The sequence below is a fragment of the Amia ocellicauda genome, unplaced genomic scaffold (assembly GCF_036373705.1).
Source record: "Amia ocellicauda isolate fAmiCal2 unplaced genomic scaffold, fAmiCal2.hap1 HAP1_SCAFFOLD_46, whole genome shotgun sequence".
Classification (NCBI taxonomy): Eukaryota; Metazoa; Chordata; class Actinopteri; order Amiiformes; family Amiidae; genus Amia; species Amia ocellicauda.
Genome location: NW_027102982.1, coordinates 529,946 through 550,419, shown reverse-complemented (window position 1 = coordinate 550,419; position 20,474 = coordinate 529,946). Strand labels below are relative to the sequence as shown.

General features: G+C 46.4%; 4 non-coding genes and 13 pseudogenes across 4 annotated transcripts; all 17 read right to left on the bottom strand.

The window, feature by feature from the left end:
* Window positions 1-112: 112 nt before the first annotated feature.
* LOC136736272 (uncharacterized) lies at window positions 113-231 on the bottom strand (annotated as a pseudogene).
* Window positions 232-451: 220 nt separating this feature from the next.
* LOC136736288 (uncharacterized) lies at window positions 452-570 on the bottom strand (annotated as a pseudogene).
* Window positions 571-780: 210 nt separating this feature from the next.
* Window positions 781-899, bottom strand: LOC136736171 (5S ribosomal RNA). The gene has a single exon (XR_010811610.1). It is a non-coding gene; the product is annotated as a 5S ribosomal RNA (ribosomal RNA).
* A 215-nt stretch (window positions 900-1,114) lies between these two features.
* Window positions 1,115-1,233, bottom strand: LOC136736045 (uncharacterized; annotated as a pseudogene).
* A 217-nt stretch (window positions 1,234-1,450) lies between these two features.
* Window positions 1,451-1,569, bottom strand: LOC136736620 (uncharacterized; annotated as a pseudogene).
* Window positions 1,570-1,780: 211 nt separating this feature from the next.
* On the bottom strand, window positions 1,781-1,899 carry LOC136736217 (uncharacterized; annotated as a pseudogene).
* Window positions 1,900-2,107: 208 nt separating this feature from the next.
* LOC136736554 (uncharacterized) lies at window positions 2,108-2,226 on the bottom strand (annotated as a pseudogene).
* A 215-nt stretch (window positions 2,227-2,441) lies between these two features.
* LOC136736621 (uncharacterized) lies at window positions 2,442-2,560 on the bottom strand (annotated as a pseudogene).
* A 210-nt stretch (window positions 2,561-2,770) lies between these two features.
* Window positions 2,771-2,889, bottom strand: LOC136736420 (uncharacterized; annotated as a pseudogene).
* Window positions 2,890-3,105: 216 nt separating this feature from the next.
* On the bottom strand, window positions 3,106-3,224 carry LOC136736059 (5S ribosomal RNA). The gene has a single exon (XR_010811533.1). It is a non-coding gene; the product is annotated as a 5S ribosomal RNA (ribosomal RNA).
* A 215-nt stretch (window positions 3,225-3,439) lies between these two features.
* Window positions 3,440-3,558, bottom strand: LOC136736332 (uncharacterized; annotated as a pseudogene).
* A 210-nt stretch (window positions 3,559-3,768) lies between these two features.
* Window positions 3,769-3,887, bottom strand: LOC136736148 (5S ribosomal RNA). Its single transcript, XR_010811586.1, has one exon. It is a non-coding gene; the product is annotated as a 5S ribosomal RNA (ribosomal RNA).
* Window positions 3,888-4,441: 554 nt separating this feature from the next.
* On the bottom strand, window positions 4,442-4,560 carry LOC136736123 (5S ribosomal RNA). Its single transcript, XR_010811562.1, has one exon. It is a non-coding gene; the product is annotated as a 5S ribosomal RNA (ribosomal RNA).
* A 224-nt stretch (window positions 4,561-4,784) lies between these two features.
* Window positions 4,785-4,903, bottom strand: LOC136736606 (uncharacterized; annotated as a pseudogene).
* Window positions 4,904-5,113: 210 nt separating this feature from the next.
* On the bottom strand, window positions 5,114-5,232 carry LOC136736243 (uncharacterized; annotated as a pseudogene).
* A 217-nt stretch (window positions 5,233-5,449) lies between these two features.
* Window positions 5,450-5,568, bottom strand: LOC136736583 (uncharacterized; annotated as a pseudogene).
* A 216-nt stretch (window positions 5,569-5,784) lies between these two features.
* On the bottom strand, window positions 5,785-5,903 carry LOC136736323 (uncharacterized; annotated as a pseudogene).
* Between the last annotated feature and the right edge of the window lie 14,571 nt (window positions 5,904-20,474).

Below are 20,474 nucleotides of genomic sequence, written 5' to 3'. Positions count from 1 at the left end.
CAGCAAAGGCTGTTGAAAGTAGCCGGGTACGTGTACAATTCTTCAATAATATCTCCTCCAGACTGAAAGAGAGTATTAAGAGCTACGATGAAGTTACCCAGGAGACGTAAAAAGCTTGCAGCACCTGGTATTTCCAGGAGGTCACCCAACCAAGTACTGGCCAGACCCTGCCCCGTTTAGCTGCCGAGATCTGACGAGATCGGGCGCGTTCAGTATGGTGTGGCCGCAAGCCGAGATGCCTGGCTGCATGATGTCTCTTAAAGGATGGCGGGTATTGACGGAATTTCCAGCAAAAAAAAAAAAAAAAAAAAATAGAAAAATGGAGGGAAAAATATCAGTGCAGCAAAGGGTGTTGAAAGTAGCCGGGTACGTGTACAATTCTTCAATTATATCTCCTCCAGACAGAAAGAGAGAATTAAGAGCTACGATAAAGTTACCCAGGAGACGTAAAACCTTGCAGCACCTGGTATTTCCAGGAGGTCTCCCATCCAAGTACTGACCAGGTCCTGCCCCGTTTAGCTTTCGAGATCTTACGAGATCGGGCGCGTTCAGGATGGTGTGGCCGCAAGCCGAGATGCCTGGCTGCATGATGTCTCTTAAAGGCTGGCGGGTATTGACGGAACTGCCAGCAAAAAAAAAAAAGAAAAATAGAGGGAAATATACCAGTGCAGCAAAGGGTGTTGAAAGTAGCCGGGTACGTGTACCATTCTTCAATTATATCTCCTGGAGACAGAAAGAGAGTTTTAAGAGCTACGATGAAGTTACCCAGGAGACGTAAAAAGCTTGCAGCACCTGGTATTTCCAGGAGGTCACACAGCCAAGTACTGACCAGGCCCTGCCCCGTTTAGCTTCCGAGATCTGACGAGATCGGGCGCATTCAGGACGGTGTGGCCGCAAGCCAAGAGGCCTGGCTGCATGATGTCTTTTAAAGGTTGGCGGGTATTGACGGAACTTCCAGCAAAAAAAAAAAAAAAAAAGAAAAATAGATGGAAAAATATCAGTGCAGCAAAGGGTGTTGACAGTAGCTGGGTACGTGTACAATACTTCAATTATATCTCCTCCAGACAGATAGAGAGTATTAAGAGCTACGATAAAGTTACCCAGGAGACGTAAAAGCTTGAAGCACCAGGTATTTCCAGGAGGTCTCACATTCATGTACCGACCAGGTCCTGCCCCGTTTAGCTTCCAAGATCTGACGAGATCGGGCGAGTTCAGGATGGTGTGGCCGCAAGCCGAGATGTCTGGCTGCATGATGTCTCTTAAAGTCTGGCGGGTATTGACGGAATTTCCAGCAAAAAAAAATAAAAAAAAATAGAAAAATGGAGGGAAAAATATCAGTGCAGGAAAGGGTGTTGAAAGTAGCCGGGTACGTATACAATTCTTCAATTATATCTCCTGGAGACAGATAGAGAGTATTAAGAGCTACGATAAAGTTACCCAGGAGACGTAAAGCTTGAAGCACCAGGTATTTCCAGGAGGTCTCACATTCATGTACTGACCAGGCCCTGCCCCGTTTAAATTCCAAGATCTGATGAGATCGGGGGCGTTCAGGACGGTGTGGCTGCAAGCCAAGAGGCCGGGCTGCATGATGTCTCTTAATGGTTGGCGGGTTTTGACGGAACATCCAGCAAAAAAAAAAAAAGAGAAATGGAGGGAGAAATACCAGTGCAGCAAAGGGTATTGAAAGTAGCCAGGTACGTGTACAATTCTTCAATTATATCTCCTGCAGACAGAAAGAGAGTATTAAGAGCTACGATGAAGTTACCCAGGAGACGTAAAAAGCTTGCAGCACCTGGTATTTCTAGGAGGTCAGCCATCCAAGTACTGACCAGGCCCTGCCCCGTTTAGCTTCCGAGATCTTACGAGATCGGGCGCATTCAGGACGGTGTGGCCACAAGCCGAGAGGCCTGGCTGCATGATGTCTCTTAAAGGTTGGCGGATATTGACGAACTTCCAGCAAAAAAAAAAAAGAAAAATGGAGGGAAAAATATCAGTGCAGCAAAGGCTGTTGAAAGTAGCCGTGTACGTGTACAATACTTCAATTATATCTCCTCCAGACAGAAAGAGAGTACTAAGAGCTACGATGAAGTTACCCAGGAGACAAAAAAGCTTGCAGCACCAGGTATTTCTAGGAGGTCACCCATCCAAGTACTGACCAGGCCCTGCCCCTTTTACCTTCCGAGATCTGACGATATCGGGCGCGTTCAGGACGGTGTGGCCGAAAGCCAAGAGGCCCGGCTGCATGATGTCTCTTTAGGCTGGTGGGTATTGACGGAACTTCCAGCAAAAAAAAAAAAAAAAAAAAAAAAATGGAGGGAGAAATATCAGTGCAGCAAAGGCTGTTGAAAGTAGCCGGGTACGTGTACAATTCTTCAATAATATCTTCTCCAGACTGAAAGAGAGTATTAAGAGCTACGATAAAGTTACCCAGGAGATGTAAAAGCTTGCAGCACGAGGTATTTCAAGGAGGTCTCACATTCATGTACTGACCAGGTCCTGCCCCGTTTAGCTTCCGAGATCTGACGAGATCGGGCGCGTTCAGGATGGTGTGGCCGCATGCCGAGATGACTGGCTGCATGATGTCTCTTAAAGGCTGGCGGGTATTGACGGAACTGCCAGCAAAAAAAAAAAAGAAAAATAGAGGGAAATATACCAGTGCAGCAAAGGGTGTTGAAAGTAGCCGGGTACGTGTACAATTCTTCAATTATATCTCCTGGAGACAGAAAGAGAGTTTTAAGAGCTACGATGAAGTTACCCAGGAGACGTAAAAAGCTTGCAGCACCTGGTATTTCCAGGAGGTCACACATCCAAGTACTGACCAGGCCCTGCCCCGTTTAGCTTCCGAAATCTGATATGATCGGGCGCGTTCAGGACGGTGTGACTACAAGCCAAGAGGCCTGGCTGCATGATGTCTCTTAAAGGCTGGCGGATATTGACGGAACTTCCAGCAAAAAAATAAAATAAAAAGAAAAATGGAGGGAAAAATATCAGTGCAGCAAAGGGTGTTGAAAGTAGCCTAGTACGTGTACAATACTTCAATTATATCTCCTGGAGACAGAAAGAGAGTATTAAGAGCTACGATGAAGTTACCCAGGAGACGTAAAAAGCTTGCAGCACCTGGTATTTCCAGGAGGTCTCCCATCCAAGTACTGACCAGGCCCTGCCCCGTTTAGCTTCCGAGATCTGACGAGATCGGGGGCATTCAGGACGGTGTGGCCGCAAGCCGAGAGGCCTCGCTGCATGATGTCTCTTAAAGGTTGGCGGGTATTGACGGAACTTCATGCAAAAAAAAAAAAAAAAAAGAAAAATGGATGGAAAAATATCAGTGCAGGAAAGGGTGTTGAAAGTAGCCGGGTACGTGTACAATTCTTCAATTATATCTCCTCCAGACAGAAAGAGAGAATTAAGAGCTACGATAAAGTTACCCAGGAGACGTAAAACCTTGCAGCACCTGGTATTTCCAGGAGGTCTCCCATCCAAGTACTGACGAGGTCCTGCCCCGTTTAGCTTCCGAGATCTGACGAGATCGGGCGCGTTCAGGATGGTGTGGCCGCAAGCCGAGATGCCTGGCTGCATGATGTCTCTTAAAGGCTGGCGGGTATTGACGGAACTGCCAGCAAAAAAAAAAAAGAAAAATAGAGGGAAATATACCAGTGCAGCAAAGGGTGTTGAAAGTAGCCGGGTACGTGTACAATTCTTCAATTATATCTCCTGGAGACAGAAAGAGAGTATTAAGAGCTACGATGAAGTTACCCAGGAGACGTAAAAAGCTTGCAGCACCTGGTATTTCTAGGAGGTCTCCCATCCAAGTACTGACCAGGCCCTGCCCCGTTTAGCTTCCGAGGTCTGACGAGATCGGGCGCATTCAGGACGGTGTGGCCACAAGCCGAAAGGCCTGGCTGCATGATGTCTCTTAAAGGTTGGCGGGTATTGACGGAACTTCCAGCAAAAAGAAAAAAAAAAAAAATAGAAAAATGGAAGGAAAAATATCAGTGCAGGAAAGGGTGTTGAAAGTAGCCGGGTACGTGTACAATTCTTCAATTATATCTCCTGCAGACTGAAAGAGAGTATTAAGAGCTACGATAAAGTTACCCAGGAGACGTAAAAGCTTGCAGCACCTGGTATTTCCAGGAGGTCTCACATTCAAGTACTGACCAGGTCCTGCCCCGTTTAGCTTCCGAGATCTGACTATATCATGCGCATTCAGGACGGTGTGGCCGAAAGCCGAGAGGCCCAGCTGCATGATGTCTCTTTAAGGCTGGCGGGTATTGACGGAACTTCCAGCAAAAAAAAAAAGAAAAAAGAAAAATGGAGGGAAAAATATCAGTGCAGCAAAAGGTTTTGAAAGTAGCCGGGTACGTGTACAATTCTTCAATAATATCTCCTACAGACTGAAAGAGAGTATTAAGAGCTATGATGAAGTTACCCAGGAGACATAAAAAGCTTGCAGCACCTGGTATTTCTAGGAGGTCTCCCATCCAAGTACTGACCAGGCCCTGCCCCGTTTAGCTTCCGAGATCTGACGAGATCGGGCGCATTCAGGACGGTGTGGCCACAAGCCGAAAGGCCTGGCTGCATGATGTCTCTTAAAGGTTGGCGGGTATTGACGGAACTTCCAGCAAAAAAAAAAAAGAAAAAAAGAAAAAAGAAAAATGGATGGAAAAATATCAGTGCAGCAAAGGGTGTTGACAGTAGCTGGATACGTGTACAATACTTCAATTATATCTCCTCCAGACAGAGAGAGAGTATTAAGAGCTACGATAAAGTTACCCAGGAGACGTAAAAGCTTGCAGCACTAGGTATTTCCAGGAGGTCTCACATTCATGTACTGACCAGGTCCTGCCGCGTTTAGCTTCCGAGATCTGACGAGATCGGGCGAGTTCAGGATGGTGTGGCCGCAAGCCGAGATGCTTGGCTGCATGATGTCTCTTAAAGGCTGGCGGGTATTGACGGAACTGCCAGCAAAAAAAAAAAAGAAAAATAGAGGGAAATATACCAGTGCAGCAAAGGGTGTTGAAAGTAGCCGGGTACGTGTACAATTCTTCAATTATATCTCCTGGAGACAGAAAGAGAGTATTAAGAGCTACGATGAAGTTACCCAGGAGACGTAAAAAGCTTGCAGCACCTGGTATTTCTAGGAGTTCTCCCATCCAAGTACTGACCAGGCCCTGCCCCGTTTAGCTTCCGAGATCTGACGAGATCGGGCGCATTCAGGACGGTGTGGCCACAAGCCGAAAGGCCTGGCTGCATGATGTCTCTTAAAGGTTGGCGGGTATTGACGGAACTTCCAGCAAAAAAAAAAAAAAAAAAAGAAAAATGGATGGAAAAATATCAGTGCAGCAAAGGCTGTTGAAAGTAGCCGGGTACATGTACAATTCTTCAATTATATCTCCTCCAGACTGAATGAGAGTATTAAGAGCTACGCTGAAGTTACCCAGGAGATGTAAAAAGCTTTCAGCACCTGGTATTTCCAGGAGGTCACCCATCCAATTACTGACCAGGCCCTGCCCAGTTTTTCTTCCGAGATCTGACGAGATCTTGCGTCTTCAGGACGGTGTGGCCGCAAGCCGAGATGCCTGGCTGCATGATGTCTCTTAAAGGTTGGCGGGTATTGACGGAACTTCCAGCAAAAAAAAAATGGATAAAGAAAAATGGAGGGAAAAATATCAGTGCAGGAAAGGGTGTTGAAAGTAGCCGGGTACGTGTACAATTCTTCAATTATGTCTTCTCCAGACAGAAAGAGAGTATTAAGAGCTACGATGAAGTTCCCCAGGAGACGTTAAAAGCTGGCAGCACCTGGTATTTCCAGGAGATCTCCCATCCAAGTACTGACCAGGCCCTGCCCCGTTTAGTTTCCGAGATCTGACGAGATCGGGCGCGTTCAGGACGGTGTGGCCACAAGCCAAGAGGCCTGGCTGCATGATGTCTCTTAAAGACTGACGGGTATTGACGGAACTTCCAGCAAAAAAAAAAAAAAAAAAAAGAAAAATGGAGGGAAAAATATCAGTGCAGGAAAGGGTGTTGAAAGTAGCCGGGTACGTGTACAATTCTTCAATTATATCTCCTCCAGACAGAAAGAGAGTATTAAGAGCTACGATGAACTCACCTAAAGGATTATTAGGAACACCATTCTAATACTGTGTTTGACCCCCTTTCGCCTTCAGAACTGCTTTAATTCTACGTGGCATTGCTTCAACAAGGTGCTGAAAGCATTCTTTAGAAATGTTGGCCCATATTGATAGGATAGCATCTTGCAGTTGATGGAGATTTGTGGGATGCACATCCAGGGCACGAAGCTCCCGTTCCACCACATCCCAAAGATGCTCTATTGGGTTGAGATCTGGTGACTGTGGGGGCCAGTTTAGTACAGTGAACTCATTGTCATGTTCAAGAAACCAATTTGAAATGATTCGACCTTTGTGACATGGTGCATTATCCTGCTGGAAGTAGCCATCAGAGGATGGGTACATGGTGGTCAAAAAGGGATGGACATGGTCAGAAACAATGCTCAGGTAGGCCGTAGCATTTAAACGATGCCCAATTGGCACTAAGGGGCCTAAAGTGTGCCAAGAAGACATCCCCCACACCATTACACCACCACCACCAGCCTGCACAGTGGTAACAAGACATGATGGATCCATGTTCTCATTCTGTTTACGCCAAATTCTGACTCTACCATCTGAATGTCTCACCTCTTTTTCCTATTTGTAGTGGAGATGAGTGGTACCCAGTGGGGTCTTCTGCTGTTGTAGCCCATCCGCCTCAAGGTTGTACGTGTTGTGGCATCACAAATGCTTTGCTGCATACCTCGGTTGTAGCGAGTGGTTATTTCAGTCAAAGTTGCTCTTCTATCAGCTTGAATCGAGTCGGCCCATTCTCCTCTGAGCTCTAGCATCAACAAGGCATTTTCGCCCACAGGACTGCCGCATACTGGATGTTTTTCCCTTTTCACACCATTCCTTGTAAACCCTAGAAATGGTTGTGCGTGAAAATCCCAGTAACTGAGCAGATTGTGAAATACTCAGACCGCCCCGTCTGGCACCAACAACCATGCCACGCTCAAAATTGCTTAAATCACCTTTCATTCCCATTCAGACATTCAGTTTGGAGTTCAGGAGATTGTCTTGACCAGGACCACACCCCTAAATGCATTGAAGCAACTGCCATGTGATTGGTTGATTAGATAATTGCATTAATGAGAAATTGAACAGGTGTTCCTAATAATCCTTTAGGTGAGTGTATATGTATGTATGTGTATGTATGTCCAATTGCTTTGACAATACAAATGAAATTAATTGAGAGAGAGAGAGAGAGAGAGAGAGAGAGAGAGAGAGAGAGAGAGAGAGAGAGAGAGAGGGAGGAATATGAGCTCCTAAAAAACATTTGTTTTTATACATAAGCGGATTTAATTTGTGATTTACAAATGTATATATAGCACTATAAACATACACAGAAGACATGGAATAGAAATTCAGAAGAAAAAGTATTCAAAAAATAATAATTTTAAGAGAAACACAAAAAGAAGAAAGCAGAGAGACAGTTCAGGAAGAAAAGTCAGAAAAGAAAAGCTGAAGACAAGAATTGGAGGTAAGAGACAAATAATTAAACAAAAAAATATGTATTAATAAAATAAATAAGCATTCTCAGTAGTTGACTCAGCCAATGAAAATGCAGAGCTCCGATTTGAATAGAGTGACAGTAGGAGAGAGCCCAACTGCCACTGAGACTGATAGAAATCTATCGAACAGCAGTCTGACTGCAGAGCTGCCTTTTGAAATCCGATACCCTGAAGACATTCGCTCTGCACAGGCTAAGAAGGACTACAAACAAGCTGTGATGAGAGCATCTCCTGAGACCCTCATCCTAGACTACACCGGTAAAGGAGAAAACAGGGTCAAGAACAATCTACTGTTCTACACCGCCTTTCACAAAACCCTGTGCCAGACATACCCCAATAACAACAAGAGGGGCATTAGCAGAGGCAGGCAGATCTCAGTGCTGGTAGAGAAAGACACAGACAGTGTGATGCTCACTTTTAATGTATACCACAACGGGACCATCATGGTGCAGGGCAGCGAGAGCAGCCTGGACCAATTAGCTCTCGGCTTCCACACCTCAAAGCAGCAGACTGAGGTAGAGAAACAAGAGCCAGAGCCGGCCACCCTGCAGTCTGCCCCCAGCCACACGGAGCCAGACAGTGCCCCATCTCCCACAGACTGCCCCCCTGTCTCCCCAAAACTCTCCAGCAACATTAAAACACTAAAGGAATGCCTATCAGTGCTGGAGCTGGAGTTTGCGGAGTTCAGGGAGCAGACCTTGAGCACCCTGGCCCAGACCTCCTTGTGCGATCAGCTCCGGGATGAGATGCACAGACTAAAGATGCAGCACAAGGCTGAGATCCATGAGCTGAGAGCAGCAGTGAGAGACCTGGAGGAGCAGAGCCAAACCCTGAGGACGGAGCTGCGCAGAGCGAGGGAGGAGCTGACCAGGACACCCCAGCACAGCCAGCTAAGGAGCCTGCAGAGCCAGCTGGAGGAGCTAAGAGAGGAGCTACACATCACTGGAGCACAGAGACTGCACTGCACTGACCCCACAACACCTCCAACCCCTGACGCACCCACTGATCCACCCACACTCCCCACCACTCCTGACACACCCACTATCACCAGACCTGCCACTAATACACAACCCCCTGAAACGCCACTCCCCCAAAACACACCCGCTGCCCCCACCACTCCCGACGCAAACCCGGAGTGGCAGGTCAACGCAGAGGTGGTCATTCTGAGCGAATCCAATGGGAAGTTCCTGGTTGAGAGGCGCCTCTTCCCTGGGCGAAAAGTGAAAAAGCTTTGGTGCTCCACAGCACAGAGAGCCCTGGAGCTGCTCTCCAAGAGGAGGCTTTGCCAAGTCAAACACATCCTCATCCACACCGGCACTAACGACCTGAGTGCCCGCAGGGGCGATGTGGCCTCAGCCCTGAGACAGGTAGCAACGAAAGCCACAGAGGAATTCCCAACTGCCAAAATTTCCATCTCCACACTGCTGCCCCGCACAGACGTGCCCCTGCACATCATCCAGGCCATCAACGCAGAAGTGTCCCGAAGATGTGCCCTCCTCCCCAACGTCCACCTGGCACACCACTGAGACATCCAGCCACATCACCTGTATGACCACGTCCACCTCAACAAGACGGGTGTGAGGATCATCTCAAAGGTCCTCAAGGACACAACCCTGGGCCGAAACCCCACACACCCCCACCTCGAGACCAGGAGCAAACCCCCCAGCCCCCGGCCACATCCCCAGCCACCGGCTCCACCCCAGCCCCAGCCCCTGAGACCCCGCGGCCCCATTCCCCACCCCCCCATCCCCAGAGGGCCCGTCCAGCACAGCAGAGCGGACAGCCGGGGACCAGCACAGCCACACAGCCACGCAGCAGCGGCTTCCAGAGCCTGGAGGCCCGATGCTGCCCAGCTGGCCCAGATAAGGCAACTCCTCAGTGTCATCTGTACCACACTGCTGAGTTAACTGAGCCTCAACACACATATATATGGTTGTGGAGATGGAGAGTAAGAAAAAATGTGATTTAATTATTCTGATATTTTGATGCAAAGATAAAATCTTTGTGTGATTATTATGTATATCCATATATAATTATTAATAGTAATATAATATCAGTTGTAGACCACAAATTAAACTTTCTTATGTAGAAGAGACAAGTATAATAAAATATATTAACATGTCCTTTAAAATAAGCAGTTGGAATATGCAGGGTTTACGCTCCTCAACTTTTGGAATGAAGAGCACAGGCCCTGAACTGATCAACACTGTAAATAGTTCAGATGTTTTCATTCTTGTAGAGACTTGGTGCTGTGCAGATATGTCTATACACTGGATGGATACAATGGATACAGGGAGCTGATTGTGCCCTCCTATAAAAAACCCAAAGTCAGGTGTGGCAGGGCCTCGTGGGGGATTATCGTGTGGTACAGGGAGGAGCTCCGAGCAGCCCTATGCCCAGTACAGAGAGGAGACACACACCTGTGGATGAAAATCAGAAAAGACACCCTACAAAATAACACAGATATATACCTATGTGCAATTTATATGCCACCCGCAGACTCCCCCTACTATAATGAGGAAGGCTTTCATGAGCTTCAAAACGAAATCTGCCACTTCCAGACCCTGGGCTCTGTACTGCTGTGTGGCGATCTCAATGCCAGGACTGGCAGAGAGATGGACTACATCAATACAGAGGGGAACACACACCTGTTCGGAGACTCCCCGCTGTGCCACACACACACCTCCACACTGACACAGCCACGACAGCGTGGTAAACAAGAGCAGGAAGCAGGTAGTGCGCCTATGTAAAAGCCTGGGTCTATATATCATCAATGGCAGGACCAGGGGGTACTCTCTGGGGAGATTCACATACTGCTCGGCTCTGGGCAGCAGTGTGGTGGACTACGCCATAACTGACCTGGACCCACAAGCCAACAATGCGTTTATAGTCAGACAACAATCTCCACTATCAGACCACAGCCAAATAACACTTTACCTAAAAAGATCAGCGCAGCCACAAGTCAGAGCCAAACTTCCCACAAAACTGGTCTCCCTGCCACCCAGTTAGAGATGGTCAGAGCCCAGCACAGAGAACTACACAAGAGCCCTGAATAGTGATGAGATTGAAAACATGTTAGACAGATATCAATCCTCACACTATCAAATAAACCAAAACGGAATAAACTCAGCCACCAAAACACTGAATGAAATATTTGAGAGACTGGCTTTAAAATCAAACATTAAAACAATTAAAAACCAAAATATGAAATCGTCTAAAAGAAAAAAAGAACAGTGGTGTGACCAGGAGTGTGAAACTTCTAGGAAACACCTGAGACATCTCTCCAACACTAAACACAGAGAGCCCGACAACCAGGAGGCTCGCCTCAGCTACTGCCAGGCCCTGCGGCACTACAAGCAACTCCTCAGTAAGAAAAAAGACCACTATATGGGCAGAATAAATACCCCAAAAACAAAAAATGAAATACCAATTCAAAATGGAGAAATCTGGAAAACACACTTTGAAAAACTTTACCAAAATGTTGAAAACAATCCAAAGCCAGAACAGGTTAAAATATTAAAAAACCTAAATAAATTGGAAGAAATCATTAAGAATAACCAAAATCCCTTAGATAACCCATTTACAATACAGGAACTAAAACATCAACTCAAAATCCTCAAACCCAGGAAAGCCAGCGGCCCCGACAGCATCAGCCCTGAGATGCTGAAGCACAGCAGCCCGCAGCTGCAGGAGGCTCTGCTCAAACTCTTTAACCTGGTGCTGAGAGCCGGGTGTTTCCCTGAGGTCGGGAATCAAGGATTGATCACCCCGATTTTTAAAAGTGGAGACAAATTAGACCCCAATAACTACTGGGGCAGCTGTGTGAGCAGTAACCTGGGGAAGGTGTTCTGCAGTATCATCAACGCCCAGATACTGGCCTTCCTTACCAAGCACAGTGTCCTGAATAAGAGTCAGATTGGCTTCCTACCAAAACACCGCACAACCGATCATATTTACACTCTACACACCCTCATAAATAAATATACCCAAAACAATAAAGGAAAAATATTTGCCTGTTTTGTAGACTTTAGAAAGGCATTTGACTCAATCTGGCACAAGGGATTATTTTATAAACTTCTACAGAGTGGTGTAGGGGGTAAAGTTTATGACATCATTAAATCAATGTATTCTGAAAACAAATGCGGAGTTCAAATTGGCAACTCAAGAACAGAGTTCTTCACTCAGGGGCGGGGAGTGAGACAGGGCTGCAGTCTGAGTCTAACACTGTTCAACATCTACATCATCGAGTTGGCCACAGTGTTGGAGCAGTCTGACGCCCGCAGCCTAACTCTCCATGACACAGAGATCAAGTTCCTGCTCTATGCAGACGACCTGGTGCTGCTGTCGCCCACAGAGCAGGGGCTTCAGCAGAACCTGGCGCTGCTAGAGCAGTACTGTCAGAAATGGGCCCTGGCAGTCAATCTGGACAAGACCAGAGTTATGGTTTTCCAGAAAAAAGCCCCATCTCAGGGAAACAGGTACCGCTTCACTCTGGGCAGCACTGGATTAGAGCACTGCACCAGATACAACTACCTTGGCCTGACCATCAGTGCGTCAGGGAGCTTCAGCCTGGCTATAAACGCATTAAAAGACAAGGCACGCCGGGCATTTTATGCCATAAAGACACAATTTGGGAAAACAACAATACCAATAACTATTTGGATTAAAATATTAAACTCCATCATCCAACCAATCCTGCTATATGGGAGCGAAGTGTGGGGTCCCGTCATGAACCTCAATAACAACAATTGGGACAAAAGCCCCATGGAAATATTCCACCTAGAATTTAATAAAAACATCTTACACGTACACAGAAACGCCCCCACGGCTCTGAGGCTCACAGAGCCCGAACACACAATGACCAAAACAACAACAATTGGGAAAATTGACATGTACCTGAAAAGCAAATACACAAAAGATTAGAGACACGAATTAGAATTACAAAACAAATTGGAATGCTACCGGGCCCTGAATAGAAACATTACATTGGCTGAATACTTAAAAATCCAAAATATAAAAGAGAGACAAAATCTAACTAAATACAGGCTCAGTGACCACAGCCTCGCCATTGAAAATGGCCGCTACAGAAAATTCTGGGTTGCCAGAGAAGAGCGGCTGTGCAGCCAGTGTGACCTAGGGGAGGTCGAAACACAGGCGCATTTCCTGCTGTCCTGCCCTAAATACACAAAAATCAGGGAGACATACTTTAAAATATTAAAAATGCATATCCCTGAGTTCAGCATGATCCCCGATTGCTGCAAACTCCCCGTCCTGCTGGGAGAGGAGGAGCGCACTGCCTTCTTAGCAGCGCAATATGTATCCACCTGCCACAGCCTGCGAGACAGTGTGTAGACACCAGCCTGTGGCACTCCATTTGCAAAACAAAATAAAAACAGTGATTTTTCTGATGTCATGACACAAATTTTGATACAAACAACAAATATGGTTTATATCCTACTTAATTTTATTTCAATGTGTACTATATTTGTTCCACTGAATCTTGTATTGCAATGTTTTGTCTTGATTGATAGAACATTTGTATCTGCTTTGGCAATATTGTGATAGATCATGCCAATAAAGCACCTTTGAATTGAATTGAAATGAATTGACAGACAGACAGACACACGCACACACACACACACACACACACACACACACACACACAGAGCCAGCCAGACAGACAGCCAGCCAGCTCAGCCATGACATCACGAGCCTCTCTCAGCTGACTGCTATGACATCACAGAGCACGTACATTCCGTTGCTTGCCGTCTGTCAACCACTCAGTCACTGCCAGCCAGACTGGCTGGCTGGCTGGATGGGGGGGCTGCTTGCTGCTGCTGCGTACCTTAGCAAGCTTATTTGCTTGACCGGCCTTCCTACTCCTCTGCCCACATGCCCACCTATGCCCGATCTGCTGTTCACCTGGATCACAGCTCCGCCCCAACAAGGCAGAGCCCCCCAAGAATGGTACAAACTCACCCACGTTCCCCTCCACAGAAAGCTTTAGCCCAAAATAAGGGACACATTCTGCCCAATATGTCAGCGCCAACCACAGCCTGAGGGACACAGTGACACACGAGCACCGGCTGTAAATATAATGTAAATACTCGTTTGTAATGCATGTCATTGTATTTCAAAAAAGGAATCTGGAAATGGTATACCTATTTTCTTTATTTGTATGTATTAAAGATCACATTTTATTACATTTTCTTTTTCTGTACTTCATTACATCTTATTGTGATTCATAATTCTATTATTTATTTTCCGTGTATATGTATGTATGTATGTATTGTGACAAACCAAGGGGCAGGGTCATACATGGCAGATATGTCAGGCCAGGTCTGCTGCAAGGTGTGTACTCTAGGGTAGAATACCGACCCTAGGCAACTACACTCCCCAGAAACCCTCAGGCAGCCATTCTAGCACCTAATGTGGTCACTTGGTGTTACTTCCTCAATTATTCACCAGGTATATAAGGCGGGCCTGAGAGAGAGAGAAGTGAGAGACAATAGGGTGAGTTATCTGGAAAACAGAGGTAGCTCATAAGGAGAAAGCCAAGACTTATTTATTCCAGACTTTGTTTAAAATAGAATGATTATGTAAGATTAGTTACAACTCCAGTGTGAGTTAGGTTTTGTTTTCAGATTTGTTTTGTTTGAAGTAAACATACAGGCACAGCCCTGTATTTGCAACCTCCTCCCTGGGTCATGACTGGTTTTTACTCCTAAGAAGATCACAGAGAAGACCCGCACATGTGTACAGCCAAGGCGTTTTGTCACATTTGGTGTAGAATGCGGGCAGCACCTCATGAAACCCAGACTGGCTGAGTGAATTTTTTTATCCAAAAAAAAAAAAACTACAGGCTGTAATAGCCCAACAGGAAGCGACCAGGGTGCAGCAGGTGGCTCACCAGGATGCTATGCGGATGCATCAGGAAGCACTGCAGGTCCAGCATGATACAAATAAAATGTTTAGAGAAGAGCAGGAAAAGGTGACTAAAGAGCTGAAAGAGAGTGTTGAAGCACTTGCAACCAGGATTGGGCCACAGGGGGCTGCAACCCATTCCACTCCCCGCACCAATCACTTTCTGCAGAAAATGACAAAACAGGACGATGTTGAGGCCTTCCTTATGACCTTTGAGAGGACAGCAGAGAGAGGGATGGCCAAAAGATTCCTGGGCAGGGCTTGTGGCACCTTATCTGGCAGGGGATGCACAGAAAGCGTACTTTGATCTGGAGCTGAAGGACGCCCAGGACTATGATAAATTGAAAGCGGAGATAATGACCCGATTGGGCGTGACCACCGCAGTGAGGGCACATCGGTTTCAGCAGTGGGCCTACCAACCAGGACAACCAATCCGAACGCAGATGTTTGATCTGATCCATCTGGCCAGGAAATGGCTACAGCCAGAGGTCCATTCATCAGCCGAGGTGGTGGAGGCCATAGTCCTTGACAACTACCAACGCTGTTTGCCCAAGGACGTTCGACGCTGGGTTGGCCAGAATGAGGTGCTGTCCGCTGACACCTTGGTGGCCATTGTAGAGCGGTTCTATACAGCCGGAGCAGCAGAGCATGTACCGGAGGTTAAAAACTCGTTCCCCAGGCCATGACGAACCAGCGGACCGGGTAAGATGGTTCCAAAGTACTCTGGGAAACATGACGCGCTGGATTGGAAGAAAAGAGCAAGACTGAGGGGGGCAAAGGTGGGGCCTAAAGCCGAGACTAAGGGTTATAGGGGGTCACCATCACAACCAATTGTCTGCTACAATTGTGACAAAGTAGGACATATTGCGGCCCACTGCCCAGGTAGAGAGGAACCAATGCAATGTAATGTGTGTGATATGGGGAAAGAGAAACCGGTATTTTATGCCTGCCCTGTTGGGACGGATGTTTTCATAGGCGGAGTACCTAATCCAAAACACATGTGTACAGTGATAGTCGATGAGAAAGAAGTGGCTGCTCTACTCGACTCTGGCAGTATGGTTACACTGGTCACAGAAAAATTAGTAGCGACCAACAAGCTGGATAGACATCAGGAGCTCAGTATCACATGCACACATGGTGACACACGCCCCTATCCCACAGCCCTTGTAAACATACAGACAGAGGCCGGGAAACTAGATTACGAAGTCGGTGTGGTACCCAACATGCCATATGATGTGATACTGGGACGATATTTTCCTAATTTTGGAAAACTAGATAGAAAACATAGTAAATTGGAAATGCACACTGAAAACTGTAAGCCAGAAGTTGCCTCGATCCCACAACTAGAGCTAAAAGTAGACCTGGTTCCAGTTGAGTCGACAGTGAAGGTTTTGGTTGGGGAAAATTAAACTGAAAACATAGGGGTGGAATGTAGTGACGTAGATGACCCTATGGAGGGTGAGGAACCCAGCACTAGCAGGGTGGGTGAGAATCCATTCATAGAGACCCCTGAAGCTGACAATGTAGAAGTGTCAGTGTTAGAGGGACTCCCCACTGATTTTGGCAGCGCACAGGTGCGAGATCTCACTCTACACTATGCTATAGAAAATGTGAAGGTAGTAAATGGGACCCCTATGACTACTGCAGACCCGCCAACAGCTTATCCTTATTTTATGGTAAAAAATGACCTATTGTACCGTGTAAATAAGATAGGGGTGGACATTGTGGAGCAATTGCTAGTTCCCACCCCATTCAGACGAACAGTTCTCAATCTGGCACATGGGCATATCCTGGGGGGACATCTGGGGATGGACAAAACCAAGGATAGACTCCTGAGGAGGTTTTACTGGCCAGGCGTACATGCAGACGTGACAGAACATTGTAGCTCATGTCCTGAATGTCAACTACATGCTCCTAAACCAGCCTTCAGAAGCCCACTGGTCCCTTTGCCCATCATAGAGACCCCCTTTGCTAGGATAGCTATGGATGTGGTGGGACCTCTCCCAAAATCAGCCAGAGGGCATCAGTATATACTGGTTATTTTGGATTATGCCACCAGGTACCCAGAAGCCATTCCACTGCGGACCATGGCTTCAAAAGGTATTGCAAAAGAGCTAATGTTGATGTGTAGTAGGGTGGGGATACCGAGGGAGATATTAACAGATCAGGGCACACCCTTTATGTCTAAGGTTATGACCGATCTGTGTAAATTGTTGCAGGTTAAGCAGTTGAGAACATCAGTCTACCACCCACAAACAGATGGGTTGGTTGAGAGATTTAATAGGACCCTGAAGTCCATGCTAAGAAAGGTAATCGATAAGGATGGGAAAAATTGGGAATTCATGCTGCCCTACTTGATGTCTGCCATTAGGGAAGTCCCACAGGCTTCCCTGGGCTTTTCGCCTTTTGAACTGTTATATGGGAGGCACCCCAGGGGGATATTAGACATAGCCCGTGAAACGTGGGAACACGAGTCCACTCCTTTCCGGAGTGTAGTCGAGCACATCAATGCTATGCAAGAGAGAATAGCCACAGTCACTCCCATTGTGAGAGAGCACCTAAGGCAGGCACAGGAACACCAACAATTCGCCTATAATCGTCAGGCTACACTGAGGGTGTTCCAGCCTGGTGATAGGGTGTTGGTGTTGGTTCCCACTGTAGAATGTAAATTTCTGGCTACGTGGATGGGACCTTATGAGATTATAGAGCGAATACGGGAAGTGAACTATAAGGTTCAGCAACCCGGCCGCCGACCCCCAGAACAAATATATCATGTCAACTTAATAAAAGCCTGGAAGGACAGGGAAGTGTTGATGTTGACTTACCCCCCTCAGCCACTAGGGACACCGAAGGTGAATATTGCAGCTGCCTTGTCACCTGACCAGTTGAAGGAGGTGAACGACTTGATAATACGTAATAGGGAAGTTTTCTCAGGCATACCGGGGCGTACCCATTTAGTCTCTCACAACATTGTGTCTCTCCCAGGAAAGAAGGTAAATATGAGGCCTTACAGGGTACCAGAAGCTCGCAGGAACACTATTAGAAATGAGGTTAAGGAAATGCTGGAGGCAGGGGTTATTGAAGAATCCCACAGTGAGTGGTCCAGCCCTATAGTCATGGTTTCCAAACCTGATGGCTCCTGGAGATTCTGTAATGATTTTAGAAAGGTTAATGAAATTTCAAAGTTTGATGCATACCCAATGCCCCGAGTAGATGAATTGTTAGAGAATATTGGGAATGCTCGCTATATTTCAACTATTGACTTAGCCAAGGGCTACTGGCAGATTCCCTTGACCCCGGGTGCCAAAGAAAAAACAGCCTTTGCAACCCCAGATGGTCTGTTTCACTACACAGTGATGCCCTTTGGCCTGCATGGTGCTCCTGCCACCTTTCAAAGGTTGATGGACCACATACTTAGACCACACAGGACGTATGCGGCAGCATATTTAGATGATGTGGTCATTCACAGTCCAGATTGGGAATCACATTTGTCTCAGCTCCAAGCGGTATTGGATTCAATACATGCAGCAGGCCTGATGGCTAATCCAACCAAATGCAATTTGGGGTTGGAAGAGGCCAAATACTTGGGCTATACAGTAGGGAGGGGTATGGTGAAACCCCAAATATCCAAGGTTGAAGCCATAAACTCTTGGCCTAGGCCTGTCAATAAAAAGCAGGTTAGGGCATTTTTAGGGTTAACTGGGTATTACCGGAGGTTTATTCCCAACTATGCTACCTTAGCGGCCCCTCTGACTGATATGACTAAGGCTACAGAACCCAATATGGTTAGATGGGGTGATACAGCAAACCGGGCTTTCCGGAGCCTACAGGAGGCGCTCTGCCGCAACCCCGTTTTAATGGTACCTGACTTTCAGAAAGAATTTATAGTCCAGACGGACGCCTCTGAGGTGGGGATCGGAGTGGTTTTGTCCCAAAGAATGGGTGATCACGAACACCCGGTGTTGTTCCTTAGCAGAAAGTTGGAATCCAATGAAATAAATTATTTGGTAGTTGAAGAAGAATGTTTGGCAGTGAAGTGGGCTTTGGACAGTCTTCGATACTATTTGTTGGGCAGGCACTTCACCCTGATCACTGACCATGCCCCCCTCACTTGGATGCATCGTTCGAAAGACAGGAATGCCCGTGTGATGAGGTGGTTTTTGAGTCTCCAACATTTTCATTTCACCCTGCAGCACAGGCCAGGGAAGGCCATGGGGAATGTTGATGGGCTGTCCCGGGTGCATGCTTTTTTGCGGCTGTCGCTCGACCTATGGGGTCGCAGCTGGGGGGGAGGATGTGGGACAAACCAAGGGGCAGGGTCATACATGGCAGACATGTCAGGCCAGGTCTGCTGCAAGGTCTGCACTCTAGGGAAGAAAACCGACCCTAGACAACTACACTCCCCAGAAACCCTCAGGCAGCCTAATGTGGTCACTTGGTGCTACTTCCTCAATTATTCACCAAGTATATAAGGCGGAAAGATAGAGTCAAGCTAGAAAGTCAGGCCAGAAGCTAGTTTGATTTCTGTTTGTTATTTACGATGAGAACCTTGGAAACAATGTCAAACGGTATGACCTACGTGCCTGTTCCCTAAAACCATGTGTAGACCTATGGACTCTGTTCTATAATGATATATGTTCTGCTTAGTTAGCCTTTAAGATAACATAGTAATGACTTTCTAGCATGTATGCATGTATGTATGTATATATATATATATATATATATATATATGTATGTATGAATGTATGTATGTCCAATTGCTTTGACAATACAAATGAATTGAATTGAGAGGGAGAGAGAGAGAGAGAGAGAGAGAGAGAGAGAGAGAGACAGACAGACTGAAAAACAGACAAACAGACACACACACACACACACACACACAGACATACACACACACACACAGAGCCAGCCAGCCAGCCAGCTCAGCGATGACATCACGAGCCTCTCTCAGCTGACTGCTATGACATCACAGAGCACGTACATTCCGTTGCTTGCCGTCTGACAACCACTCAGTCACTGCCAGCCAGAGTGGCTGGCTGGCTGGATGTGGGGGATGCTTGCTGCTGCTGCGTACCTTAGCAAGCTTATTTGCTTGACCGGCCTTCCAACTCCTCTGCCCACATGCCCACCTATGCCCGATCTGCTGTTCACCTGGTCACAGCTCCGCCCCAACAAGGCAGATTCTCCCAAAAATGGTACAAACTGATCCACGTTCCCCTCCACGGAAAGCTTTAGCCCAAAATAAGGGACAAATTCTGTAACAACATAATGGATGCCCACCCAACCTGTGACAAAACTGAGAAAAAAGAAAAACGCCAGTCCTCCTGGGGGAGGGACACACAGCCACCCTGGCTGCCCAATATGTCAGCGCCTACCACAGCCTGAGGGACACAGTGACACACGAGCACCGGCTGTAAATATAATGTAAATACTTGTTTGTTATGCATGTCATTGTATTTCAAAAAAGGAATCTGGAAATAGTAAACCTATTTTCTTTATTTGTATGTATTAAAGATCACATTTTTTTACATTTTCATTTTCTGTACTTCATTACATCTTATTGTGATTCATAATTCTATTATTTATTTTCCGTGTAGATGTATGTATGTATGTATGTATGTATGTATGTATGTATATGTATGTATGTCCAATTGCTTTGACAATACAAATGAATTGAATTGAGAGGGAGAGAGAGAAAGAGAGAGAGAGAGAGAGAGAGAGAGAGAGAGAGAGAGGAATATGAGCTCCTAAAAAACATTTGTTTTTATACATAAGCGGATTTAATTTGTCATTTACAAATGAATATATAGCACTATAAACATACACAGAAGACATGGAATAGAAATTCAGAAGAAAAAGTATTCAAAAAATAATAATTTTAAGAGAAACACAAAAAGAAGAAAGCAGAGAGACAGTTCAGGAAGAAAAGTCA